Raw genomic sequence first — 24,330 nt, 5'->3', positions numbered from 1 at the left:
ATGAAAGGATCGAATTTGGCATTAAGAATTCTTGGTTCGGTTCCCACGTTACAATTGTACAGTCCGACAACCAATTTGTCCAAGATTCATTTTTCAGTTCAACGCTTTATTGATAACAAATAACACCTTGTGCTTATTGTGCTTAACTCCTTGTATAAGCACCCAGCCTACTTTTTCGGGACTTCGATAAAGAATTCCCCATAGTGAAAACATCGATAAAATATTCACTCTAGTATTGGTGATAGTCGAAATGGGAAAATAGGGAAAGAGTTAAAATATTAAAATATAATTTGTTGTAACTAAAGCTCAAATTAGTAATAAGAATCTACTTTTAATTAACGTTAGTAATTCATTTTGTAATTCAGTGCTTTTTCGATCACAAATAACACACCTTATTTTGATTAATTTTTATATTATTTTATATTAAAATAATTCGAATATAAAGTATTTATGTTTGTGGCATCATTTTTTCAGGTATATGGCCAACAAATGACATTGGTTTATTTTTGTTTTAGTGTTGAGATACGGTAATTGTTTTTATAACATACAAAAATTGTATATTATGCTCAATTTGATGATTGTTGTAATACCGCTGTGCACTAGACTCTTTCGCCACGCACAAGCGTCTGTGGCTCATGTGGGACTATTTTCGTGTACATAAAGTATAATATATTGTATATTCGTAAGTAACGGACATAAATCAAGCATCAAATATAGAAATAAAATTAAATCAGCATCGTCCTACTGTATCAGCCCCGAGATAAAAATAACTGTACGTATTTATATCTCGTTAGCGGGCGGTAATATAATTTTATTTACGTGCCTGACGGTAGGTTTCAAGCTTGACAATCCAAAAAACTATAGTTTAATATTTTTTAACCCTTAGATATATGCCGTTTTTCTTCGATCAAAATTAGCGTATATTTTTCTGTCCAATGGAACATTTCTTTATCAGTGCGACGAATCATTAGGTTGTGCGCGGAGATGTTTTACTGAAACGCTGTTCTAGACGGTGAGCTCGCATTGGCGAGGTATGCTGAATCACTAGCGCATGTTTATGGCCGGCCCTAGTACTAACCTCAGTGAAACACCTGGATTTGGACCGTCTTTGGTTGTCTCATTTACAACACAGATGGGCTCCGGCTCCCACCAAAGGGATGACCCAAACATCGTCACCTGCTGGTAAACAATTTATATTGGCTAGTCTGCTCCTAATATTCTGTTTACGTTTTTCTTTAAATTCATTGCTGTCTTGAAGTACCTACTTGGTTCTATAGACGCCAAACGTTGGTAAGACTGTAAATTATGTGAACCCCCATAGTTCTTGACACTACAGAAGAGTATAAAAGAAAGCGTACGGGCTAAACAAAAATGTAAACGAGTATACTGAAAATTAATATTGTAATCTGGCATGTTTTCTCATACGATAAAGTTAAAGTATTTTCTTTAAAGGTAGACTACGCTATTTTCATAAATTGTCACTTTTTTATGTTTTACTCATTAATTTTGTTTGTTTCAGGTGAGTATTCAGTCCTGTTTTACTAATCAAAGTGAGTAAGGTTTCAAATTAACTGTCATTCTTTAACGTTTTACGATTTTGCCTTTTTTCATATACAGGTATCGGTCATTGCTGGAATTAAAATTATCTGTTACCTGTAAATAATATTGTATAAGGCAGGAGTACGATACACTCCAAGTGTAGCGTAGAAGGCTTCATGTAACAATGTTCCGATTTCATTAGGCTACATGTGTTACCGTGTCACATGTCAGAATGTCGTATGATTGTACTCAATTTGTTTATCAATTTATTTATTCTGCTATTGTTCTGCCATTATAGTTACAGTTTTAAACTCCAAGTGTAGCGTAGAAGGCTTCATGTAACAAGGTTCCGATTTCATTAGGCTACATGTGTTACTGTGTCACGTGTCAGAATGTAGTATGATTGTACTCAATTTGTTTATCAATTTATTTATTCTGCTATTGTTCTGCCATTATAGTTACAGTTTTTAAAATGTCCACTGACGCTCAGTCGAATCTTCGCACGTAATTTTCTGCAGTATAACATGGCCGTCTTAGACATGTGTTAAGGTATTACGAATTTCTATGCTACACTTTAGTTGGAAGGCTTAGAAAGTTTCAGTGTGGTTATACTATATGTATGTATAGTAGAATTAATAAGAATACAGTAGAGGCCACGAAAGAATGCAGTTGGTGGTGACCAATAGAATGGACAGTTCCGCGCGACGTTGCCATACACAACTATCGCCCGGCACGGAGCACTGCGGTTACAGCGGGAAGTTTGGCAACGTCGGTCAGTCCTCATTGGCTGTTCCAAAGTCAAGCGCCATATAGGCTCTTCCCTCAACTGCACTTTCTGGTGAACCCAACTGTAATACTACTACTACTATAAATATTTTTTCTGGCATTAAAATAATAACCAATCCGAAGTAGGTATTATTAACGTTAGGTATTGCTTGACTCATACAACGTCCGGAGAATACTATCCTGAACGTATCTCCGATGCGATTAGCCAAACAGGTGCAGAACTGAATTTTACCGGTTACAACTGCTTTATGAAATACTGTTACCAGTGATAACATAAACAGGTATTGCAATAAACATCCTCGTGTAGTCACTGTTGTAAAATATAAATTATCTGTTAACGTGATTTTTTTAGTTTCCAGCACCAGCATTTTATTAATTTATTATGACTTTTCGAGTAGTTATTTCCAAGCTATTAATTTATTGCACTACTATAAGGATAACAATGACAGATATAAGATGTATTTTATTATTATTTATTGAGTAAGTATTTAAACGTAGTCTATTTTGAGAGCACATATTTCTAAGTGGGCATATGATAGATTCAAACTGATAGAAAATGATAAAAGTTTTCCTAGAATTTTGTAGATATTGCTGAATCCTTCAGAAGGATTCATAATCAAGGATAGAATAATCAAAGTATGTGGCGCAGCTCTAGCGTCAGACCTCAAAAGTAACTGAAATAATCCCCCGGACCTCTCCACTCCTCATCCGTATGAATAATTTACCTCCAGTGGAACCTATCAAAGCTACGATCTACAAGTGTTAGCTATAACACAGAAAAAGCTACAATGTGGCAACAAAATGTAATTCTGTCGAAATATACAAAATAAGTGAATTATGAATGAAAATGAGGTTGCCTACTGAGAAGGGAGGAGCTACTATTTAAAAAATAATTCGGGTGTCAAACTATTATATAACGTGTGTTTAGTTTCCATACATTCCCGAATTGATTTATTAAACTGATTCCAATTGTTTGATGGAAGATGTTGGGGAAATCATTTTTCTATTACCTATTCCCAAAAAAACGAATTGGTGTGGAGACCTTTACAATTAAAAAAAATTGTAAATTTATGACATTATCACACATAAATGGTTATTCTACTGCATACCCATATGTACATAAACAGGTCACATTCTGGAGGTAGGACTGTCATAAATGCATTAAAAACCGCTTCATGTGTTGCTAATGACTCGTACAGGGGCGTTTTCTGGAACCGTGACGTGAAAAAATGCGATAGAATCATATCACGCGGCAAGAATCAATTCGTTTATTTAAGTTAATGTTTGGAAATGGTTGAGTGGAATGAATAATAGAACTGTTATTGACATTTTCCGTGAACAAATGTCATTCGTTTGTGAAACTCAACCATGGTGAATATCATCGGTAATTGACACGTGTCGTTATTTCAGAGACAAATTGCAGATATTACTAAGTATTTTATTTGTGTAAATTGATTTAGATTCAGCAGAATCAGCAACTTTAATGATTTTAGTACGGTCAGTCGATTGACCCAAGTCCGTGCCGCGGTTGTCGTGCTTTAAAAGGAAAAATATCGTTTTAGCAAAAATACGTATATATTGTTTACGGTACTAGAAAAAAGGTTAAAGCCTTGTGAATTATAAAAATAAGTCAAATTCCATGGTATACATTGTATCCTACGATATTTAAAATGAGTCTCGAAAGCATCAGTTGAAGGGCGCTGCAGAAAATAACTAGCTGAGCGTTAGCAAAGCCTGCTCAGAGGAGCGGGCAAATTTCCCTTCTACTTTTAGGATATAACAAGAACGAATTAAGCTATAAAATTGAAAATTTGTTTGAAACAATTTATGCTTGGACAAAATTGAATCCGATAATGTCCCTCCATGGATTTGGATGATCGTCTATGGAGTCTGTCAATCAGAAGGCTGATCAAATTTGTCTTCTGTATATCCGTCCGCTGGATATCTCGAGAAACAATTGAACTATTTACTTTTAATTCTGCATGAAGGTTCATTTCCACACAGACAAGATCGAGGTCGATGAATCTGTGAGTTCTTCAATGGTGGTGTTAGTCAGCTCATTCTGAGCTTGGCGTTAATACGAGAGACGTGAAAATTTAGAAGGACCGTTATGTCTAGTTACTAGACAACGAGCTTTGCAATACTATTGTTTACAATTTTTTCGAGTGTTTGCTTCAGGCCTTGCTTTGTTCCTTGTAATTTCTTATGCGTTTCAAGGCAGTTTGTATGAAATGAGTGCGGTTGATAAATTCGGTTCTTAGGGAGTCTCATCAATTACTATCACAATGATATCTTAGTTTTAAGTTGATTCCGAACCACAGGACTTCCGGTCTTGACCGTATTGGGTAGAGTCAATAATTATAATGTCAAATTCATTTCATATTTCTGAACTTCGTTCGAGTCATTGAAGATAGTAGTGCAACTTCTACATCGCCTGAGGTCGACAAGACAGAGGGATAGGGCACTCCCCGTGACCCTCTGGGTGCGTGACAGTTCCGGCGTGAATTTGCGTCTCTCTCGCTCTGTGTACACATTGTATATTTGCCTGTCTCTCCCTCTATTTTGCTCGTAACATTATTCATTGTGATAGGGGTCGCAACAAACATCCCCAGTTTGATCTCTAAATAGCTGAAACCAACTCGGAATATTTTCAATACGTATTATATATTCAATTCTTTCTACGGGTGTATTTTTTCGACCGTACGTAGCCAAATATGTATATTCATTTTAAAGTGAGTGGGTGAAAATCCGTATTTTTAATAAAAAATATTCGACTAAGACTGACACGAATTGTAAAAGAAAACTGTTATTTTGTAAGGATAATAGTGTTTCGGATATTTGCCACCGTTCTGTGTTATAAAATGTATAACACAAAACGTTGTGTTATACATTTTTGTGTTATGTTAAAAACGTTGTGTTTCGAGGATTGGAATCTACCCTCTTCGTTAGGTGATGAGCACGAGAATTCAAGAGCACTATCACACGTCACAACCGCACAGATGAAAGTGAGATATAACAAGACAAACAGTTGCGTTATACATTTTGTTACGTGTATGCTGATGTCCGAACCCCCTATTATTTTATCAAATCGCCCATCGTCATTAACAAACTTTAAACGATGAATTGTTATTTTGTGTTGGATTTTGTTAAGAACTACAAATAAGATTACTTTTGTTACTTATTTCTTTTTTATGAGGGGACCCCCTTTTCAGCCCTATATCGCCCGTCACTATGCGCTACTAGCCTGTGCGAGGATCTTATCAAAGAGAAAAAATAGGAGGGTCGGTAAAGTACATGCTCGACATAACTAAAAAGGCAGGATTTGAACCCGCGCTTTGTCTAACTCAGATGTAAAGCCTGACGCCTTAGACCGTGCGGCCACCGGCTCGTTCATAAACACCATTCGGAGTGATGAAGAACTCTTTAAATGCGCGAGCTAAACAAATATATAATTTTGTCTAAATAAAGTATTTTAATTATGGTTAATTTTTCCCTAGTAATTTAAATCACGTAAGAAAAATAAATGTCCCCTCAAATGTACGAGTAATGACATTAATGAAGCCAAATTTGTTCCACCGATCTTTTAATGGAGTTAAACAAAGAATAATTCATAGATTGTTTAAATTTTTATGAGTACATAAGCTAAACGGGGCTTGACTAAATGCGCTTTTCGTGGAGTAAGGCGCATCCATAGCAAAAATCAGTTGTGTTAATGTTGGCCTCAATCAACCTCAGTGTAATCTCGAAACAAGAATGTAGCCAGGAAAAAGTTTGGGCGGGGGAGACCAAACAACTGATATTTTCCCGTATTGAACATGTACATGGTAAGGCCCCATTTTGTTGTTAACCCGTTTCTTTGTTTAGATCGATCTTTCAGCAGTACATGTCAGTAGTAGTGAATTACTTATATAATAATAGTTTACTAAAAGAGTAATTGAAAATTTGGGGGTCTGGATCCCTTGAACCCCCTCGCTGGCTACGTCCTTGTCTCGAAATAGAGACAAAAACAGAATATTTTTAATACACTATAAACAAGCATTTCTCATCCATGTTTTCTACTGGGCTCTAAAATACGTATATCATAAAAACTTCTCTAAAATTGTATTAAATTAATCTCAACTGGATTGTAATTGATTGATTTGTAAGTAAAATTGAACAAACAGTTATTCATTGTTGATCCAAAAATAATAAACCGAGTGTGTGAATAACTCTGAATTCACTATTCTAGTAACATTAAGACACATGCAATCATTATCAGCCGATAGCAAGTTCCATTTGTGCTCATAAGTTATCTTATCTCATTGGATCTTAGCTGTGTGCAATATCCGCTGCTATGTCCCGCTTTGTGGTTTCCTCTCTCTGTACGAAACTGTGAACTAAAGGCCGCTACACACGTTCAGTTTGGCTTGTCAGTTCGATCTGGTTAATTAAATTTTGTTGTGCATGTGTGCATTCGGAAATTGCAAGTTAAATAATGTTTTCGGACGATGAGTTATTACTAATATATGATGCAGTGGCTTGTGTAATTGTGAAAAGAAAGCGTCAACTCAAGCGGAATTAGTGGACTAAAGACTGGCTTTTAAAACGAGCCCAGTGCTCCCATGTTAACCTTTTAAAGAACTTCGGTTTCACCCCAAAGATTGGCATAATTATTTGCGGATGAACGAAGAAACATTCTTTTCCCCTAAACAACTCTATGAACTGAAGAAGGAAATCCTTACTCCAAGAACTCATTGCACTGACAACACAGTGTAATGTAAATAAAAAATACTACTTTTTCAAAGTCTGCTGTTACTTGGAAAAGGGGGATATAAATTTCACCTACTACGGATACAGCAGCAAACACGCGGGACAGTTGCTAAACAGACGCCTGTCACTGGTGCGCATGCGCAGACAGTTGATTTGAGGAACTGAACTGAAGCTCCCATACACACGATCAGTTCGGCTTGCCTTCAAGCCGATGTGTGAAGCCGAAATGATGAATTTCCATCATGCCATCAGTTCAAATTTCTGGCTTGAGCTCACATCGTTTGAACAAACTTTTGCATACACACAGTCAATTCGGCTTGTCAGTTCGGCTTGTTCACATCGAATTGACAAGCCGATATGAACGTGTGTAGGCCGCTTAACAGAGTGGCTGAGTGTGCGCAAGCGACAAGAATATTTGTTTTTGTCAGCACTAGTATTTATGTTCCTTTTCCATCTGGAAGGAGGTAATTTAAGAGAAAAGTTGTGGCTTAGCCTTTTAGTTTATTGTGAGGGTAAAAAAACAAAACTTTTAGCTTTTTCAAATTTGATAAAAAAAACTACTCATCCAATTGAAGTCAAATTAAAGGTGCTAAGATCATTTGAAAATTAATTTATTCTCAAATACATAGTATTATTGACAGGATGTAAAACATGTGTGCTTTATTTTTTTATTTTTGTAAAAATACATTTTTTACAAAAAGGAATAGTGGGTTAAAAACACTTAGACACTGGTTTCTGAATGACCCACAATATTTTCATCTTATTAATTTTTCTAGATTTCTAGTTATACACAATTTCATAACCTCAAAAAATGGAATATTCGTTTAGTGCATAAGCGGTCGTGATGCTCGCTTAGACACTGGTTTCTGAATGACCCACAATATTTTCATCTTATTATTTTTTCTAGATTTCTAGATATACACAATTTCATAACTGGAAACATAGAATATTAGTTTAGCGCATAAGCGGTCGTGATGCTCGCACAAAATCGAATCAAAGCTTCCAGAACTTTATAAAATGGTCAATAACCAACCTGCTGAAATATGTTTGAAAACAAAATTTTCTTCCGATTATTTTTAATCAGAACTAAATATAGAATAATAATATGGAAAACATTTTCAAGAAAAGAATTTTTTGTCCTTTTTTGGTGCCGAATCCCTTTAAAGAAAGGTCGTAGGTACATAAGTAATAAAACTATGTTTGACGCGTTAACGACTAAAACAAAACCCCGCTCGCCTTAGCTTGCGACGATTTAGGTGTTGTTTGTAGGCCGGGCGGGTGGGAAAATATCTAATTACACGGTGTAGCAGAGCACAGGACTAAACTATGTTTTCGTTATTCAACTACGTAACCCTCATTTCATTAGCTAACACTCCTCGTTACTTTCTCTTGAATACATATTATACTGTCGTAAACATAAGTGGAAATAATGGTCAGTAAGGCTGGTACACTCATACTGCCCACAATCTTTAATCCCTGGGCTTCCAGTTAGAAGAATTATTTCACCCGGATTTTACATCTGGGAAATGTTATTCACCCGACTCCAACATGTGAGAAGTTTCAATACACCGAACTCTGACACGTGGAAAGGCTTATTACACTTGAATCTCACACTTGGAAAAGTTTAATTCATTTAACTATCAACATGCGCGGAAAGGTTAATTCACCTGACTGACACACATGGACAGTTTTAACTCACCCAAATTCTCATACTCGAAAAGTTTTAATTCACCCGAATTTCATATGTTACAAGTAAAATGTTATTAATTTTTACGTGGCACAAATTGAATTATCTTATGTTGCAGCATAAAAATATAAATTATTTTTAAATGTCGCTCGATAACAGCATGAATTCCCTCTAATGGTAACGTGAATTATTGAACATCTTGCAAGAATTTCACTTTTTGTGCTCGTGGTGCTACTTTCTACAAATAAATACGGACTGGATTTGTCAGACACAGAAAACCTACATTTCTAAAATAAAAATCATAAATTAAACATGCAGTAATAAACATAACAAGATAATGAAAATAACTGAGTGTATCAATAATTAACATAACAGCCAAAATATACGACACTTATTAACTTAAAATAATTACCCATATTCATATTACTAGTCCTCATTAGCGTGGCTACGCGTAATTTACGCAGTTAATAATAATGTACGTACGTACATACACTAACACTTGTTTACAGAAATTAGTAATTAGTACCTTACCGGTAAGGTAAGGCATCGTGCCTCGTTAATTTCATCGATACAAAAGTCAATGTTAACGGTTTACACTTGATATTAAAGTTAATTGTTGTCGTAGTAATTAACACCTATATCATGATCAATAGAGTTGGTTTTGTTTGTTATTTACTACTAAATTAATTAATTTTACGAGTAGAAGAGGATAACAATGGTTTGGTTGAGATTATTAAACCAATAGTCTAAGGCTTAGACCAAACGAGACGTTGTCGTAAGTTCGTAGCTTCTGGTGTTTCGTATAGAAATGGATACAATTTGTTTGTGGAAAATAATAAAATTTATAGTATAATTTTGTAGTATAAATCACATACAAACCGATAATTGTTTGGTGACTTATAAAGTTTATCCTGTTGTGAACTAGATTGTTTTAACATGTGGAGAGATTTTATCGTGTATGTATTTTAGTATCACTGACAATTTCCTTGTACAAATTATTCAAGAAATATATCTGCATAAATTCCGTATCGTGTGGATGTCCGTGATTTATCATAAAATCCGGGCGTCCAATTAATATGGACGCTCACAAAATCACGGTTTTAAATGATAAAACGTAATGAAACATTCACTTGCTTTGTATCAAAATGATGATAAAGAATCAATATTTCTAGTACACTTGTTGAACTTTATGCAGTACGATATTTAACTAGAGTGAACTCAAATAGAACTGACGGTTCAAGGTCAAGCTTTGAAACAATTCAGCTGATAATTCCTCATAATATTACACTTGATTAGATTCGAATAAAACTGTTTATTCTTTTGTTCAAAACAAATAAGTAAGCTACGTCTGCCATACCTTATCATTTTACAGTGGCCAGCATTTAAAGTGATATTCTTGTTTATTTTCCCTATTATTGTTATTTTATTTCCTTGTCATTATTGCTTTTGTATATATATTTTTGGTTTAATACTCAGATCGGTGGACACGATTTACCAATCCAGTCAAAGGGCATCATACTGTACATGGTGTCAGCTGTTTTAAAGAATCTTGTTATTATTTGGGCCAATAAGCATGTTTGATGTTTAGAACACTCAAGAATTGCACTACTGCAGTGTGTACAGTATCGATATGAAGTGTCCAGAGAATTGTTCCGAAGACTGTCACGACGAGAGAGTTGCAGAAACAACTCCTCTTTATCAAGAACGAATGAGATACAGAGCTGAAAATGTGTAACTAACGTTGATTATTTTGAAAAATACCATGAATTTTTGTATAGTAAAGGGTGCAAAGTTAGAGGCAGTTTTAGGGCAGAAGATCGGTTTTACTGGCTAAAACATTCACTTGGAAGTATTCTAAAAAATATTGGCTTCAAAAAATGTACCTTAATAACAGAGACTATTCTTAATTGATCAAATATACTTTATAACAGCTGGGAGGACCGTTTAGCGAGGCTGGGGTTATTCAAAGTCCAAATATTACCTTCCAGAATTCAAATTCAAATAAATGGTGGTCCATAGGTAGGGTCCGCGGCTAATAATTTATCGTTGTAGATCAAAAACATGGATTTTTGGAAGAAGTAGGACTGTTTTTTAATCATAACAAAGGTAACAGTAGGAATTGAACAGTATAACGATTGAAGAGTAGTTCATGTAAATGGCGAAAAGACTTAAGATGAATGTGTTAGAGTGATAGATAACCCATTCGACGTACAATGAACGAGTGCCCAACTGTTAACATTGGGAGCCTAGTCATAACTTGGCTTAAGCAAAAACACATTCCTTACATACAAAGTACATAAAAAGTTCAAAATGTATGAACTAGGTGTTCTACTGTCGAGGATTCGTCAAAGATGTCAGATTGTCGCCATACCATTGCCAATACAATTTCCAGAATTTATATCGGCTAAAATGTAACAAGAAATACAGCATAGAAACAACATTTTCTAGATTATTGATCGAGTTTTAATGAAGCATTACGGAATGAACTACAGATGATTAGGACAATTCCGTTAAAACTTGCTGAACCGCTTTAGGAAGAGGATTTATGAAAGAGAGAATTCATGATGTCACCATTACTAACGGTTTTATTGGGAGAAGAAGTCAATGATAGTAGTCATTATTATTGTTGTTGTTTTTAAGAAGATGCTGATCCCCTTTCAAGCCTTATTCTTCTCATGGGTCACTGGCCTGTATCAAACAGAATAAGAGGGGAGAGTCGATAAAATGCAAGGTCGATGGTACCCTTGATTATGAAACCTTCTGAACCTTTAGAAGGTTACGTAATCAAGGGTCGTACTGATGAAAAGCGATACGGTCACAGACAGAATTTGAACCTGCACTATCTCTAGTCCAGACTTAGTCCTGCGCATTACACCGCTGGGTCATCGGCACTACCATTATATAATAGCTTGGTTCAGAAGGAAATCAATTAATTTGTATTCTTGCAGGTTTTAAAATAATATTTTATATACAACACTACCAGTTACCCCGCGGCTCCACACGCAATTTTGTAGGCTTTACGCCCGCATGAGCAATTCTGGTTTAAGTGAATTATATTTCAGAAGCCAATATTGAGTTTGCCTTTTTACCACGATCAGGAAAATATGTAAAAGAATGTGTTATGGCCATTGTAATTTACATAGTTTTTAGTATTTTTTCCATAGTTTATTTTACCTTGTTTCCCAAACAATACAATATATATATGACAGATCAGAGAAGCCTACTTCAGTCAAAAGACAACAAAGATGGGTTTGATAACAGTCTTTAAATTTATAGTAAACGCCAGGTTATAACTTTGTCTTTTATATCTAATACTTAATATTTGCTTAATGTAGAGTTAAAATTACATTAACAATGACGAAATTTACGTGTTTGTTTCTTTATAAACTATTTTAAATATTTCAGATTATTTATTTATTTATTTATTAACGGACAAACCATTTTACAATAAATTACACAATAGCTGATACACTGATACATTACAGCTGGAATTGATACATTAGTTTTAAAGCACACTCCAGCGATATTTTAGCTAGTATAGTTCTTGCCGGCTGCTTCAAAGGGAGTCTTAGTAATCAAATTCATACATCTTGTGTCTTAGGACATTTTCTAAGGTAGATGAGTACTTACATACTGGCTGAAATCTAAAAAGCGGCGTGATAACAAATTTACTCACTATACAGTAAATGGAAACAAATTGAAAATAATGGTTAAAATAATTAAAATATGGTCTTGCTCTCGTAACTCAGTGTTTACACAGAACAGTTGATTAATTACATTTGACAGGCTCTTTCAATTAACATGTCTCAACTTTATAGACCGAGATGTGGTTTTTCGCTACTTTAAAAACCAGTGGGGCGTAGCCTGGAGGGATTTTCATAATAAGAATAGCCCTATAACCGTACCAGGGACCGTAAGATTGTCCATGTAACATTTGTTTGAGTACAATCGGTTGAATAGTTTACTCGTGAAAGAAAAACAAATAAATAAAGTCACTTTTACATTTATGATATAATTATTAGAATTTTAATTTTAATGTGTGTGTATAAAACTGTATAAAGGCTGGTAAACGAGTAACATAAATAATCATCGTAGAACATAACGACACATATGAAAAGTTCCTGTTTAAAGGAAGTTTAATTTTACAATCAAAACAAAAACAACAACACAAAAGATAGCCCAGTATAATAGTGTTTTGTTCCAAGGCTTGGCCGTGGCCTGCCAGTACAATTTGGGTTTATTATAATGATAATATAGTACGTATAATGAGTGGCGTTGTAACTTGGTTCGCTTCTCTGCACAAATCAGCTGTACATTGATACTAACTACGCAGCCTGTAATCGAATACGTTTTACAGTTTTGTTTATGTGCAATTTTTATATATATTTTTTGTTATTCTTTACATGGTTAAACTTTTTTTACATAATTTTCTATTGCTTAATGTGAGGCGTAATCTCTAGTAAACTTGCAATTTCTGAAAAGCAATTTATTTAAAAAAAAGTGGTATAATGTTTATTGCTTGCGATAAATTGACGAACATTAGTGTTGTTAAAAAGATGTTTAACTATATTTTTTTATGTCAAATGATCTGAAAAGTTAATTATTTTTCATGTACCCATAAAGCCAAAAAATAATGTATATAAAAAGAAAAACCTTGAAAATTAATTTAAAATAACAATAATGATTTTTGCAAGGTTCTGGGAAAAGGGGGAAAATAGTGCTGGAATTGTTTGTAGATATTAAAATAAAACGGTTAAGCGTTTAGAAATCAGCACATTTTACCGGAACTTTGTGCAAAAGACAAAATAAAAATATCTTGTATCACCATATTCGTATACATAGCCTACTACCTCGTATCATACTACCTCAAAATGTATACATTTTCAAATTTGAATCTCTGAATGGTAGCTAAGTAGTTGCAGATTTCAGCAACTCTGCTACGCAGGTGACAGATTTCAGTCACCTAGGCAGGTGGAGAGCAAGGCACATAACCTTGTTAAACGAACGATCTCTCCATAACAGTAATATCAAACACTGGTCACCATATTCGTATCATATACCATAAATGAATTGAAATTTAATTATATATTCCATTTTAATACGTCAGTCAAAAACCGCGTTTATAACCTTAACGAGCGAATTCGGAGTCGGCTGCAGTAAACATTAGTGCAACATAAAACAGAGTGGATACATCAAAGATGCAATAAAACAGCTGAATCAGGTCGAGTCCTGCCCTTGTCTCGAGGCGCTTTCCCCTGTTTACCGAGGTGATAAATTGGCTGAAATAATACGTTTGCTTGAATAAACGAACGATATGATAGCAGGAGGGAGTAAGGGATCGGTACAGACTGAGACATTATTTTAAGAGTTGCGCTTTGTGTGAATCATGGCTTTGTGCCATTATTAAGAACTACGGCTTTGCTGCATTTGAAAAAGACCGTCATAAATCCAGCTTTTATATTCGAGTTTCTGAATTTCGCATTTCTTTAGTGAACGCGCATTTCAGTATTTTGAAACACAATTTACATTTAATCGAGATAATCTCCTTCAAAGATTTTGTTGTCTGACCTCTAGTAGTATGCATCCCTCCACTGTCTCTATGGGGGCAATGCTTGTTTATTCTCTGCCCAGTAACGTAGTTCGGAGACACAATTTATGGACAACGGAACAACCTGTAAGTGACCTCATTTGGGGAATGTTGAATGTAGGTCTTGTAACAACTATATAACCCCCCCCCCAATGGCTATATCACTGATACTCTAGTCTGTACCATTGTAATTGTGAAAGCACTATAACATTCGATTGAAGGTATATGAAGTAAACGTTATTGACAGCTAAACTGCGCACTAACCCTGTATAATGCAAATATGTAATTTTCCAATGTAAAGTATTATTTCAGAATTTTGAGCAAGTTCTCATCGTCTTCGCAGAGGACTAATAGAGAGTCCCATTGGAATTTGAGCAAGAACGAAATTTCTACGATCTTATTCAAACATATTCTTTGTACATATTTAAATTCTCCACTGCAATAACGAATTAGCAAACGGAATATTACGCGATGATTGGATATAAACGGGGTTGCTGTACATCAGCCGTAAGAAGACACTGTACTTGCTAGCAATCATGCACCTGCCAGGAACTGGTAATATTACACAATGATTGGATATAAACGGGGTTGCTGTACATCAGCCGTAAGAAGACACTGTACTTGCTAGCAATCATGCACCTGCCAGGAACTGGTAATATTACACAATGATTGGATATAAACGGGGTTGATGTACATCAGCCGTAAGAAGACACTGTACGTGCTAGCAATCATGCACCTGCCAGGAACTGGTAATATTACACAATGATTGGATATAAACGGGGTTGCTGTACATCAGCCGTAAGAAGACACTGTACGTGCTAGCAATCATGCACCTGCCAGGAACTGGTAATATTACACAATGATTGGATATAAACGGGGTTGCTGTACATCAGCCGTAAGAAGACACTGTATGTGCTAGCAATCATGCACCTGCCAGGATCTGGTAATATTACACAATGATTGGATATAATCGGGGTTGATGTACATCAGCCGTAAGACGACACTGTACGTGCTAGCAATCATGCACCTGCCAGGAACTGGTAATATTACACAATGATTGGATATAAACGGGGTTGCTGTACATCAGCCGTAAGAAGACACTGTACTTGCTAGCAATCATGCACCTGCCAGGAACTGGTAATATTACACAATGATTGGATATAAACGGGGTTGATGTACATCAGCCGTAAGAAGACACTGTACTTGCTAGCAATCATGCACCTGCCAGGAACTGGTAATAATACACAATGATTGGATATAAACGGGGTTGATGAATATCAGCCGTAAGAAGACACTGTACTTGCTAGCAATCATGCACCTGCCAGGAACTGGTAATATTACACAATGATTGGATATAAACGGGGTTGATGTACATCAGCCGTAAGAAGACACTGTACTTGCTAGCAATCATGCACCTGCCAGGAACTGGTAATATTACACAATGATTGGATATAAACGGGGTTGCTGTACATCAGCCGTAAGAAGACACTGTACTTGCTAGCAATCATGCACCTGCCAGGAACTGGTAATATTACACAATGATTGGATATAAACGGGGTTGCTGTACATCAGCCGTAAGAAGACACTGTACGTGCTAGCAATCATGCACCTGCCAGGAACTGGTAATATTACACAATGATTGGATATAAACGGGGTTGCTGTACATCAGCCGTAAGAAGACACTGTACTTGTGCTAGCAATCATGCACCTGCCAGGAACTGGTAATATTACACAATGATTGGATATAAACGGGGTTGCTGTACATCAGCCGTAAGAAGACACTGTACGTGCTAGCAATCATGCACCTGCCAGGAACTGGCTGGCCAGCTGAGTTTTGCAAGCTGTCGGCTGAATATGCTACACCTTTCTTGCCAGCTGACAGATGGAGAACACCTGCACATACTTGCAGCTGAGCACTAATTAATCACGCGGTTACAGTTTAACTAGTTATGCATCAATGAGTTATCTTATCAGAGAATCAATATCAACAATAAACCAACATAACAAAGAACTCGATGTTTTTAAGGTATTTTTGCAAATTTGCAGGCCTTTGATCTTTTGAGCCCAGAATCAATAGAATTCTTCTTTGTGTCCAGAGGAAAGTAAAAAATTTCATCTAGGACTTTTCTATCAAGATTTGTCAAATGGACTAACAAAAACAAAAATACGCTTCGACTTTTAAGAAGAACGAATCGAGTCCTTGACCAAATCCAGAGTTGGGATTACAAAAAAGGAACTAACCTGCTCGTAATTTATTACAAAACCCCGTTTTTGTCCGTTTCCAGACTTTGGAAGTGTTTGGAACAAATAGATTTTGGCTCTTTTCCCAATATCGAGGTTTATTTCCGGAGTATGTTCCATACTGTCAGAGATTTATTTTAGATCAAAGTCTGTTTTATCAGTGCCACACTTGGGTCAGTCGGCTATCACCGGAGAGCACGTGACGCTTGAGATCGACCTTGACTCGCACATCTTGGACTATTCCTGGCGGAGTCAAGGTCCTTGTGTCCATCGTGTTTATTTTAGCCCACTTGGCCTGCCAGCTCGGCTGAGGTCGACGCGATGGACGCGGCGCGCGTATTGACCGACGCGACAATATGGTTACGTGACAGCTACAATGTGTACTCGCTGTGTATCTGAGACGAGTGTCTCTCGCTCTCCGTCTCTCTCTCCCTCCCTCCCTCCCCCTCTTGATACTTATCAGCTCACTTTCTGGTTTCGTTTGGGAAAAGTCATCGGTAACCATAGACCGCGTACGTACACGGTACATGTAATAAAAGGTTTTCAAACAGTAGCATGTGAAATAAAGTCCAATAAATTAGGGACAAAGACGGGCCAGTTTAAAATTTACATTGCAAATGTTCATTTCAAATGAAAGGCAAAATATCTCCATTTAATACACTCAGAAGATAATAACAGTTATGAAACAAACACAGATACGTCGGTACTAAAATATTACATCATGAATATAAATTAAATTTCCAATGTTTTATCGTCATATAGAATTCATACAATGTGCATCAATATAATCGAAAATATACATAGAGTCGTCTTTTCCATTCCCTCCCTCCAACACTACCCTTTCCCTAGAGTTATAAAATATCGTTATCCTTTCCGTCTGAATTCTGTGTCAGAACATACAGCTTGAATTCATTCTATACATTTTTAACATTTCCTTTTAAATTTGAGTGCTATATTTAGTGTTAGTCAATAGTCTTTCCATTTCAACATAAGTAATTTCAAAGGGAATAAAATTGCGAAGATTTTTGAAAAAGTGTGAATTGTTGAAAATTGAAATGTGTCGAAAACTCGTTCTACAGTATTAACTAGTAATATTTGTAAAATTGTAGCCTCTAATAAAGAAAACAGAGTTTATATCCCTAACTCAATGGGGGAGAAAAATTGATACTTTTTCACTCACGGTTTACGACTTGGTGTCAAAATTCTTGTAATTTCTGTGTACATTTCCAAATGCTTTTTATGTATTACAAAGATTTTGTTAAACCATTAAATTTGTTTTGGAGATGTTTCGGAGGCTCCACCTTTCCACAACTGGCTGAGCGTCAGCGAAGCTGTCACTTTGAGGTGCAAAACTTCATTTTTGTTTAACTTTCGCATGATGACTCGAAAACGAATTGACCTACGAGCTTGGAATTTTGCATGAAGCTTTATTTATATTTAAGCAACATCGAGTTCAAAGATGCATACCACTCTACAGGATTTGACTGAGCCTTAGCGAACATTTTTACAATGGTCTTATGGTTAACCATGACGATGACGAGAAAATGGAAGAATAAGTATATTTGACAATCATATGAAATTTTACCATATGACGTAGCTTAGCGAAATACGTGACACGTGGTCTGGCGTACTCCTACCTTGTTTTTTTACTGTATACGCCGAAATGTTGTTTGCGTTTACCTATAAATACCTCGCAAGTATTTTTTTTTTATATGGAACCGTCCAGTAATTTATAGGGAAAAGAAAATTTAATCAGCCTTTGTACAAAGGCATTAGTTAATTGAAAATTATTATGAAAATGAGTGAATGAGGGTTCATTTTGGTTCAATTTCAAACTTAAGTAACGTGCCGCATTGAACGTAATGGGTTTGATAATGAAAAGATAAAAAAACACGTGGTTGTCAGTTGAACTTGGCTCGTGAATGATAGAAACAGATCGCGATATTAGGGTTTCAGCAAAATCTCCGTAATCGGCGGCTATCTGTAGCATTTACCCCTTACTCAGTGCATCAACGGCCTGCATACATTCCGTCTGCTTTGATCCAGCTCTGTGCGCACATTTCACTTTGATGTGCCTTCACCTTTGATTGGGAATTCGATTGTACCTAACTACTATTTACTGAAAAGGACCCTTCAGATGAGTTGGTAGAAAATGATTTTCGTGGAATGAAGCAGTAGCATATCATTTATTTTATTATTATTATTTTATTTTGAATGTCTCTCCTTCCTAAAAATTAAAAAAAAATTAGAATTAAAAATAAAGTGTTATAAATCATGTTAAATATAAGAGGACATTTCCCAAAAAGGATGATCAATTTCTTTTTGACATAAAAAATGAGACTATATCTTTAATACAATATTTTTAGTGTGAAACATGTTGAAAACTCCTTAAAGCAGGACAAGAGCCACAAAGTACAGGAGGGAAGGTTACATTCAGTGCGAATATGAACCATTTTACCGCTTAGTGCAGCGTCTGAAATGTAACACTGATACAGATTAATTCCTGAAATCTGGAGTCCACGTGTATCTGAAGAGATAATTAAAAAGTCGGCCATGAAGACGTTCGGAAAAAACGAACCCTTTGCATCGTTTCCACATCAGACACTTGGGCTACAATAGAGCTCTGTCTGGTTTCCCCACAGATATCCAGTGTAGTCCAGATGAAGAGGTATTCTCATTGTCTCATGTGCACAATGTTTTAGACACGGCGGAGCAACCGAGTTTCACTCTCAAATTTCAGATGCTGCAATAAGCGGATGATAGAATGGACCTAAACTCAATATTCAGTGTCAGATAACAGACGCTGCACAAAGCGGAAAGTGGAATGGACCTAAACTCAATATTCAGTGTCAGACATCAGATGCTGCACTAAGCGGAAGATGGAATGGACCTAAACTCAATATTCAGTGTCAGACATCAGATGCTGCATGAAACGGAAGATGGAATGGACCTAAACGATATTCAGTGCCTAAACTCAATATTCAGTGTCAGACATCAGATGCTGCACTAAGCGGAAGATGGAATGGACCTAAACTCAATATTCAGTGTCAGACATCAGATGCTGCACGAAACGGAAGATGGAATGGACCTAAACTCAATATTCAGTGTCAGACATCAGATGCTGCACAAAACGGATGATGGAATGAACCTAAACTCAATATTCAGTGTCAGACATCAGATGCTGCACGAAACGGAAGATGGAATGGACCTAAACTCAATATTTAGTGTCAGACATCAGATGCTGCACAAAACGGATGATGGAATGGACCTAAACTCAATATTCAGTGTCAGACATCAGATGCTGCACAAAAACGGATGATGGAATGGACCTAAACTCAATATTCAGTGTCAGACATCAAATGCTGCACAAAACGGAAGATGGAATGGACCTAAACTCAATATTCAGTGTCAGACATCAAATGCTGCACAAAACGGAAGATGGAATGGACCTAAACTCAATATTCAGTGGCAGACATCAGATGCTGCACAAAACGGATGATGGAATGGACCTAAACTCAATATTCAGTGTCAGACATCAAATGCTGCACAAAACGGAAGATGGAATGGATCTAAACTCAATATTCAGTGTCAGATAACAGGCGCTGCACTAAGCGGAAAGTGGAATGGACCTAAACTCAATATTCCGTGTCAGATAACAGATGCTGCACTAAGCGGAAGATGGAATGGACCTAAATTCAATATTCAGTGTAAGATATTAGTCTCTGCACTAAGCGGAAGAAGAAATATACCTAAATTCAATATTCATTGTAAGATATTAGTCTCTGCACTAAGCGGAAGAATAAATATACCTAAATTCAATATTTAGTGTAAGATATCAGACTCTGCACTATGCGGAAGAAGAAATAGACCTAAATTCAATATTCAGTGTAAGATATCAGACGCTGCACTAAGCGGTAGAAGAAATAGAGCTCTAAATGCAATATTCAGTGTAGGATATCAGACTCTGCACTAAGCGGAAGAAGAAATAGAGCTCTAAATTCAATATTCACTGTCAGATAACAGACGCTGCACTAAGCGGAAGAAGAAATAAAGCTCTAAATTCAATATTCACTGTCAGATAACAGACGCTGCACTAAGCGGAAGAAGAAATAGAGCTCTAAATTCAATATTCAGTGTAGGATATCAGACTCTGCACTAAGCGGAAGAAGAAATAGAGCTCTAAATTCAATATTCAGTGAAAGATATCAGACTCTGCACTATGCGGAAGAAGAAATAGAGCCTAAATTCAATATTCAGTGTAAGATATCAGACTCTGCATTATGCTGAAGAGGAAATATAGTTAAATTCAATATTCAGTGTAAGATATCAGACTCTGCACTAAGCGGATGAAGAAATAGAGCTCTAAATTCAATATTCACTGTCAGATAACAGACGCTGCACTAAGCGGAAGAAGAAATAGAGCTCTAAATTTAATATTCAGTGTAGGATATCAGACTCTGCACTAAGCGGAAGAAGAAATAGAGCTAAATTCAATATTCAGTGTAAGATATCAGACCCTGCACTAAGCGGAAAGTGTATTGAGTCATATTCAATATTCACAAGAGCCAAACGTCGCAATACCCTAATACGTTCAATAGCATTATATTTCACATATCGTTATGTGGAATACCAAGAAGAGAAGCTATATACGGAATAAGTATTTGAACTTCCGTTGAATAGAAGAGCACGCTCAAGAACTGTTTAGAGGAAACCTAATTATCCCTTGTATTATTTCTTCCAGTAACATATAGGTGTACTTACAATAGTACTACATTCTAGTAATAGTGATTTATGCGCTTAATTTTAAGATTCCATTACAAAATACTCAAAGCAGGAAAGCAACAAAAACGTGTTGATAAAGGAAAAATAGAACAATGTTTTGAATTTCATTTACTGTTATAACCGGGCCAGCGGTGACGCTGACGCTATTGATAGTGTTTGAGTGAACAAACATTTCAATAGTAATTTGGATTACTAAATAGAGAAACTGCGGTGGAACCCGCTTTAGAGATTAGTGCTCAGCTATTGTTCTGCTTCTTCAACGGCAATAATAACATTTTAATGATCAGTTATTGGTATGCGATATACTACCAAAGCTTGTTATAATATTAAAATAAGAAATATGATCAAATAGTAGTTATTAACACATATTTGTTGTAAGGGTAAACCATTGACACTTCATTGTTTAATTAAAAGTTATTTCAGATACGACCACAGTAAAATATCTATTCGCTACTTATCCCACGTGCAGTTCAATTTTGTATATGGCGATTTATTCTTTCTATGGTATTTTATTCTTTCGGAATTCTGTAAAATAACTTCACACCCACATTACTAGCTCTACGGAATGTGCATAGTCTAAAATAGAAGGGCGAGTCCAATCTTAATTATTACTCTTATTTCGATATATTCCAAGTCATAATCGCAATCTTAATGTAAGAGAAACATGAAACCGAATTGCACCTAATGCATTTACCATTTACATATTTTAAAGACAAAATGATTTTATGCTACACCTACAGTTTATGTTATATTACAAATCACCATCTGATATAAAATATGCACTATGTGTAAGAGTATTTGTCCATGCGTTTTCTGATGGACAGAGACTACTCTCTGACGATGTTCTGCTTCTTCAACGGCAATAATAACATTTTAATGATCAGTTATTGGTATGCGATATACTACCAAAGCTTGTTATAATATTAAAATAAGAAATATGATCAAATAGTAGTTGTTAACACATATTTGTTGTAAGAGTAAACCATTGACACTTCATTGTTTAATTAAAAGTTATTTTAGATACGACCACAGTAAAATATCTATTCGCTACTTATCCCACATAGACTTCAATTTTGTATATGGCGATTTATTCTTTCTATGGTATTTTATTCTTTCGGAATTCTGTAAAATAACTTCACACCCACATTACTAGCTCTACGGAATGTGCATAGTCTAAAATAGAAGGGCGAGTCCAATCTTAATTATTACTCTTATTTCGATATATTCCAAGTCATAATCGCAATCTTAATGTAAGAGAAACATGAAACCGAATTGCACCTAATGCATTTACCATTTACATATTTTAAAGACAAAATGATTTTATGCTACACCTACAGTTTATGTTATATTACAAATCACCATCTGATATAAAATATGCACTATGTGTAAGAGTATTTGTCCATGCGTTTTCTGATGGACAGAGACTACTCTCTGACGATTTTCAATATAATCAATGTACCTTTTTTAACTCAAACTTGCATTGTTAGGGTTCAAATTATAATTTTGTCCACTTTTTCTCTATTATAAATGACTGCATATTAAGATTAATGCTGAGCATTAAGACGAACTTTAGGGTTGTACAATTTATGTGATATGACAATTATTGAAATTGTGTGTAAGTATATTTATGCACAATAAAGGTATGACGGCCAATGAAGCCAGTTTGCTGACCAGTTTTCCTAGCCTTGTACAAATCATTGTCCGTGATACAGAAGGAAAAAGTAGTGACATAAAATAAATGACATGATAGGGGGCGATTGAATTATCTTTATGGCGCATTTATTTAAGTTATGGCGTCACTTCCTTGTTTATCCGTATTACCTTACGTAAACCAAACAAAAACACAATGTGTGGGATGTCGACGAACTTCACGGACCGTCAGATGATCGGCCAAGACAAAGACAACCGGACTAAACTGTAGTTGTCCTTGACTTAAGTTTAGCACACTACTTTGGTGAGGTAGTCGTAGTTTTTCATTCAGATCTTTTTTGTTAACACGCAGCGGTATTTATCTCCCACTATCCCGGAGTGTCGTTGTTTACGCTAGGTACAATAAACTTGTACGTTGTTTATGCGATGTTTGCGGTGTTAACTGCGCACCAGTTTTCGTGTAACAGTAAACAACGTTTGCGCCAGTCCACTATCAGACGAACATAGTCCAATACTCATTGTTATTATCAGGATTTTCCCGCAGTAGTAAACAACTGTGACCACACACACACACATACTCATGACTGCGGTGTACGATGACCTTGGCAGACTATAGATTTCATTGTGGCAGTTGCAAGTCGCTAGCTGAGCGGCGCGGCGCGGCGCGCCCGGACAGCTGATCGAACCACAAAGTGAGGTTATGTTGACAAGCGTCACGCCGATAGTGGAGCTCGCGGCGCACAAAGACAGCTGACATGGAACAGCTGTGCGCACTGTTATCATGCTGATAAGTGAACGACAGTCCGCGTGGCGCGTCTGTGAAGTTCAGTCTGTCCCGGGAGAATTGGCATTACGTTACTTGACAATTTGTCTGCTGTGGTGGTGTTCAGTTCAGCATTACTCTTCATTCCACCTCGGACATAATTTTCTGTAAGTGACTTCGTGATTGTTTTAGATTTAACAATAGTCAAAGCTTATTTTATAACGGTTTCATTATTGTAGACGTATTGTTATTTATTCGGTAACCTGCTCAATAAATTTCGTACTAAAGAGACTACTGTTGTTTGGGTTAGTTCAAATTATTTTATCAGTTCTTGGACAAGTTGAATATTTCTTACAGTTTGTTGTGTCTGTCATGATAACTAAAAACTGAACATAAACATTTAAACGTTAGAATTGAAATAGTAACTGAAACTCGGTTTAAATTAAATATATGTGAGATTTTTGAAATGTATGGCGCGTGTAAGGCACTGTTAGTTCTAAAGCAACAGTATAATAACAATTAAACATATAAGTAAACTAAAATAAA

The 24,330-nt window shown here is 35.9% G+C and overlaps 1 protein-coding gene across 5 annotated transcripts in view; it reads left to right on the top strand.

Annotated features, from left to right (window-relative positions):
• Nucleotides 1–24,330, top strand: part of LOC124367668 (protein yippee-like 2) — a 231,823-nt gene that overhangs the window by 132,818 nt on the left and 74,675 nt on the right. The window contains exon 1 of one of the 5 annotated variants that reach the window (XM_046824678.1): nt 23,614–23,951. The exons of 3 other annotated variants lie outside the window; for them this stretch is intronic. The gene's annotated coding sequence lies outside the window, so the exon portion shown is untranslated. Of the gene's footprint in view, nt 1–23,613; nt 23,952–24,330 lie in introns of those variants that run through there. One more of the 5 variants, XM_046824676.1, reaches the window with a different exon arrangement.

The sequence above is a fragment of the Homalodisca vitripennis genome, chromosome 8 (assembly GCF_021130785.1).
Source record: "Homalodisca vitripennis isolate AUS2020 chromosome 8, UT_GWSS_2.1, whole genome shotgun sequence".
NCBI lineage: Eukaryota > Metazoa > Arthropoda > Insecta > Hemiptera > Cicadellidae > Homalodisca > Homalodisca vitripennis.
Note: the sequence above shows the minus strand (reverse complement) of the source record. Positions and strands in the feature narration are given on the sequence as shown.